Genomic DNA, 6,390 nt, shown 5'->3' on the forward strand with positions numbered 1-6,390 from the left:
AATAATAATAATAATAATAATAATAATAATAATAATAATAATAATAATAATAAAGATGTCAGTGTTCCCTTTTTCCCCCTTTTTTGTTAATTGTCTTTATTTACATTTCAAATGTTATCCCCTTTCCAGGTCTCACCCTTGGCAACCCTTTATCCTATCCCTGCTTCCCATACCTCTATGAGGGTGCTCCCCTGCTCACTCACCCACTCCTGCCTTCCAGCCCTGGCATTCCCCTACACTGGGGCATTAAATCCCTACAGGAGCAAGGGCTGGACCTCCCACTGATGTCCAACAAGACCATCCTCTGTTACATATGCTGCTGGAGCCAGGGGTTCCTCCATGTGTACTCTTTGGTTGGTGGTCCAGTCCCCAGGAGCTCTGGAGGTCTGGCTGGTTTGTCAACCAAATAATGTCTGGCTGAGAACATCTGCCTCTGTATTTGTCAGGCTCTGGCACAGTCTCTCAGGAGACAGCCATATCAGGATCCTGTCAGCAAGTACTTCCTGCCATCTGCAATAGCATCCTGGTTTGGTGACTGTATATGAGGATGGATCTCCAGGTATGGCTGTCTCTGGATGGCCTTTCCTTCAGTTTCTGCTCTACACTTTGTCTCCATATTTCCTCCTGTGAATATTTTGTTCCCCCTTCTATGAAGCATCCAAACTTTGGTCTTCCATCTTGAGCTTCATATTGTCTGTGAATTGTATCTTTTGTATTCTGAGCTTTTGGGCTAATATCCACTTATCAGCGAGTACATATTATGTTTCTTTTGTAACTGGGTTATCCCACTCAGGATATTTTCAAGTTCCATCTATTTGCCTAAGGATTTCATGAAGTCATTGTTTTTAATAGCTGAGTAGTACTCCATTGTGTAAATGTATCACATTTTCTGTATCCATTTTTCTGTTGAGGGACATCTGGGTTGTTCACCTTCTGGCTATTATAAATATGGCTGCTATGAACATAGTGAAGCACGTGTTCTTATTACATGTTGGAGCATCTTCTGGATATATTCCTAGGAGTGGTAAGCCGGGTCCTCAGGTAATACTATGTCCAATTTTCTGAGGAACCACCAGACTGACTTCTAGAGTGGTTGTACCAGCTTGCAATACCAGGAAATCCAGGAAACAATGAGAAGACCAAACCTAAGGATAATAGGTATAGAAGAGAATCAAGATTCCCAACTTAAAGAGTCAGTAAATATCTTCAACAAATTATTGAAGAAAACTTCCCTAACCTCAAGAAAGCGATGCCCATGAACATACAAGAAGTCTACAGAACTCCAAATAGATTGGACCAGAAAAAATTCCTTTTGTCACATAATAGTCAAAATACCAAATGCATAAAACAAAGAAAGAACATTAAAAGCAGTAAGGGGAAAAGGTCAAGTAACATATAAATGCAGACGTACCATAATTATGTCAGACTTCTCACCAGAGACTATGAAAGCTAAAAAATCCTGGGCAGGTGTCATACAGACCCTAAGAGAGCATAAATGCCATGCCCAGGTTATTATACCCAGCAAAATTCTCAATTACCGTACATGGAGAAACCAAGATATTCTATGACAAAAACAAATTTACACAATATTTTTCCATAAAACCAGCCCTACAAGGATTAATAGATGGAAAACTCCGATACAAGGAGAAAACTACACCCTAGAAAAAGCAAGAAAGTAAAATAATCTTCTTTCAACAAATCCAAAAGAAGATAGCCACACAAACAATTCCACTTCTAACAACAAAAATAACAGGAAGCAACAATCACTATTCTTTAATATCTCTTAATATCAGTGGACTCATTTCCCCAATAAAAAGAAGACAGAAGTCTTAACCAGGTTTCAGCATGAGCTGGGGTAGACACTACTGTAAATAGAGTGAATATCTTTGTAGAGTATTGGAGGGAATGTCTTTCCCTGGTTATGAGATAATATTAGGTAGAAGAAATAAAGGAGTTGGACTTTACTGGGCTTTCTTATTGTGTATTTAATGAAAAAACATTTTGGAATTCCAATTGGTCTAGTTTTTTTCCTGTTGCTGTGATGAATATCATGGACCAAAGCAACTTGATATGAAAAGTTGATCCCAATTTACAGGTTAGAGCATCATCAAGGGAAGGTGAGGAAAGAGCAGAAGCAGAGTACCATGGAGGAAGGCTTCTTACCAGTTTGCTGCCAGCCTCACAGTTATTGCACTACAGTTTTACCTACACAGGGAGAGGACCATCCATAATTGTCTGTGTTCACCTACATCGATTACCGCTCATGACAACACTTCACAGACATGCTAACAGGCCAGTATGATGAAGGTGACACTTAAGTATGTTTTCCTTTTTCTAGGTGTGCCAAGTTGACAAGATTGGCCATCATGAAGCCGTACAGTCAATTAAAGTAAGTAAGACAAAGTGAACCTAGTAATGAGATCTGTTGTCCATTTTTTTTTTGACACTGTTACTTTTCCTTTGCTTTTACAAATTACTCTTGCTTTCCTCTCTTCCCTCTGCCCTCCATCCTTATTTTCTTTCCTTCTCTTCTCATTTCAAACAGGTCATCAAGAAATTAATTGAGTATTTGTGGATTAATTGGAAATCCCACATTGCTCTCTGACACAATAACATGTTTACAAATGATGAGCCAATATCCAGTCCTAGAGGTTCTGTCCCTTTTTGTTTCAATTACTCTGAGCCCTAATTCATTTTAAATTAGAGACTACAAGTAGAAAAATCACTTGAAATGGGTAAGAAATTTATAAGAATCAGAAATAAGGTTCCCACAGCTGATATGTTTGCCTCCACTTTTTCTGAGTTCTTGTGTTCTATGTATAAAGCATATTATACCTTTTGCTTTGTTTTAAAGTTGAATTCTTACCTTTTGAGGTCTTCTGACCTAGGATAATGTACATTTTCACTGTTTAGAAGAGGAAAGGGGTTTCGTTTCTTCTCTCTGGCCTGAAAGTAGTCATTCTCTCCTGTCTGCAGCCTGGGTATCATCAGGCAGTCCACAGTAAATGGAGCCCATGCTCTAAACAATGTCTCACACAGTGTGGGAATGATTTCCATGCGCTAATTTGAGCTCCCTCCATTTATGCTTGACAGGAAGGCATTGCCTCCTGTCTATTCATGACTTTTTTTTTTTTTTAATGGCATCACCACGTTAAGAATTTTTAAAGCATTGCTTCGAAACCTTTCAAAGTATGTTTGTGCTGTGATTTTACATTTGTGATAATAACAGGCATGGCTATGCCTATAGATGATCATATGGACAGAACAGATTTGCTTGTATACAAAATACATGAGACATGCACCAACATCCCTACTTGCATTCCATGGGTTCTCTTCAAATTGGATTCTGTGCAAAACAGTTTTATCTTCCAGGGATGCAAAATGCATGAGAGTGCTTTTCAGTCAGAGAGCTTTCAGAACAGAGAAGGAAGCAGCATCCAGGAAAGCTGGGCACAGCTGGAGATGTCTGCTGGTAAATACCAATTCAGACCCCTATGCTGCTGTCAACTGCCTTCCTGAGAACTGACAGGTTTTCCAAATGGACTTTACACATCTACATGTATAATTTGTAATTAATCCATTGTACAGTGTCATTCACATGCATTTGACCTTCCCCTGCCCCCTGAAACAGTCCCATTACTGGGCAGTTGGGAGTACTTCCCTGGTTAGTCTTTCCAATGTAATTGTTTTAGGCTGTTCCTATTTTAAAGACACTTGGGAAAATGTGCCTGGCTGGTGAATTACATTTAGTTCTGTGCTTTCAATGGGAGAGGGCACACTGGCTTGATTTACTATTTAGCTTTCTACTCCTTTTCTTCTTCTGCATATTACCACCATCGTCACACATCATACCCCACACTATCCCCTTCAGATAAAAAGTACTCTCAAGAATTGATATGAAGATTTTTGAAATCAAATTAGTTAGGAGATTATTTAATCTCTGGCCCTGTTTAAGAGAGCAGAGCTATGTGTTTGTGGTTCATTTTGTTATTCTATTATTAAAATTAATTTAAATGTGATTTTTGACAATTTTATACATGTATGTAGTGGATTGTGATCACTTTCTCTCCCCTACTCTTTTCCAATCCCCTCCCCACCCCCTCCTCCTCACCAGCCTGTTTCTTAGAGTGTGGCTGCTGCTTTTGTTTTGAGTCCCATTTAGTTTAATCATGGAAGTCTGGGTAACAATTGGATTGGGGCTCTCCATTGGACTTTCATGCACTTACTGAGAGGTAAAGCATTTTATTTTATTTAATTGCCACATCTCTACCTGTTGGCTTCTGACATTGTTGAAACGATTCCAATTCTACAAAAAATAATATTAACGTGATAGAAATTTTAGTCCATAATTGAGGTGTTATAAACTATACTAACTTGGAATATCATTTTTTAAAAAGTAAAATCAAGTTTTTTTTCAGTGTTTTATTAGGTATTTATTGCATTTACATTTCAAATGCTATCCCCAAGGTCCCCTATACCCCCCCACCTGCTCCCCTACCCACCCACTTCCACTTCCTGGCCCTGGTGTTCCCCTGTACTAGGGCATATAAGGTTTGCAAGACCAAGGGGCCTCTCTTCCCAATGATGGCTGACTAGNCCATCTTCTGCTACATATGCAGCTAGAGACACGAGCTCTGGGGGTACTGGTTAGTTCATATTGTTGTTCCACCTATAGGGTTGCAGACCCCTTCAGCTACTTGTGTACTTTCTCTAGCTCCTCTATTGGGGCATTGTATTCCATCTGATAGCTGATTGTGAGCATCCACTTCTGTGTTTGCCAGGCACTGGCATAGCCTCACAAGAGACAGCTGTATCAGGGTCCTTTCAGCAAAATCTTGCTGGTATATGCCATAGTGTTTGCGTTTGGTGGCTGATTATGGGATGGACCCATGGGTAGGGCAGTTTCTGGATGGTCCATCCTTACATCTCAGCTCCAAACTTTGTCTCTGTAACTCCTTCCATGGGTGTTTAGTTCCCAAGTCTAAGAAGGGGTGAAGTGTCCATATTTTGGTCTTCTTCTTGAGTTTCATGAGTTTAACAAATTGTATCTTGGGTATTCTAAGTTTCTGGGCTCATATCCACTTATCAGTGAGTGCATATCATGTGAGTTCGTTTGTGATTGGGTTACCTCACTCAGGATGATATCCTCTAGATCCATCCATTTGCCAAGGAGTTTCATAAATTCATTGTTTTAAATAGCTGATTAGTACTCCATTGTGTAAATGTACCACGTTTTCTGTATCCATTCCTCTGTTGAGGGACATCTGGGTTCTTTCCAGCTTCTGGATGTTATAAATAAGGCTGCTATGAACATAGTAGAGCATGTGTCCTTATTACCAGAAGGGACATCTTCTGGATATATGCCCAGGAGAGGTATTGCTGGATCCTCAGGTAGTACTATGTCCAATTTTTTGAGGAGCCGCCAGACTGATTTTCAGAGTGGTTGTACAAGCTTGCAGTCCCACCAACAATGGAGGAGTGTTCCTCTTTCTCCACATCCCCATCAGCATCTGCTGTCACCTGAATTTTTAACCTTAGCCATTCTGACTGGTGTGAGGTGGAATCTCAGGGTTGTTTTGATTTGCATTTCCCCAATGATTAAGGATGTTGAACATTTTTTGAGGTGCTTCTCAGCCATTCGATATTCCCTAGTTGAGATTTCTTTGTTTAGCTCTGTGCCCCATTTTTTAATGGGGTTATTTGGTTTTCTGGAGTCCATCTTCTTGAGTTCTTTATATATATTAAATGTCAGTCCCGTATCTGATTTCGAATTGGTAAAGATACTTTCCCAATCTGTTGGTGGCCTTTTTGTCTTATTAACAGTGTCTTTTGCCTTACAGAAGCTTTTCAATTTTATGAGGTCCCATTTGTCGATTCTTCATCTTATAGCATAGGCCATTGCTGTTTTGATAAGAAATTTTTCCCCTGTGACCATATCTTCGAGACTTTTCCCCACTTTTTCATCTATAAGTTTCAGTGTCTCTGGTTTTATGTGGAGTTCCTTTATCTACTTAGACTTGATCTTAGTACAAGGAGATAAGAATGGATTGATTTGCATTCTTCTACATGATAACAGCCAGTTGTACCAGCACCATTTGTTGAAAATGCTGTCTTTATTGTACTGGGTGGTTTTTAGCTCTCTTGTCAAAGATCAAGTGACTATAGGTATGTGGGTTCATTTCTGGGTATTCAATTCTATTCCATTGGTCTACCTGTCTGTTGCTGTACCAGTGCCATGCAGTTTTTATCACAATTGTTCTGTAGTACAGCTTTAGGTCAGGCATGGTGATTCCCCCAGAGATTCTTTTATCATTGAGAATAGTTTTTGCTATCCTAGGTTTTTTGTTCTTCCAGATGAATTTGCAAATTGCCCTTTCTAACTCGGTGAAG

Source organism: Mus pahari, chromosome 16 (assembly GCF_900095145.1).
Source record: "Mus pahari chromosome 16, PAHARI_EIJ_v1.1, whole genome shotgun sequence".
NCBI classification, from domain to species: Eukaryota; Metazoa; Chordata; class Mammalia; order Rodentia; family Muridae; genus Mus; species Mus pahari.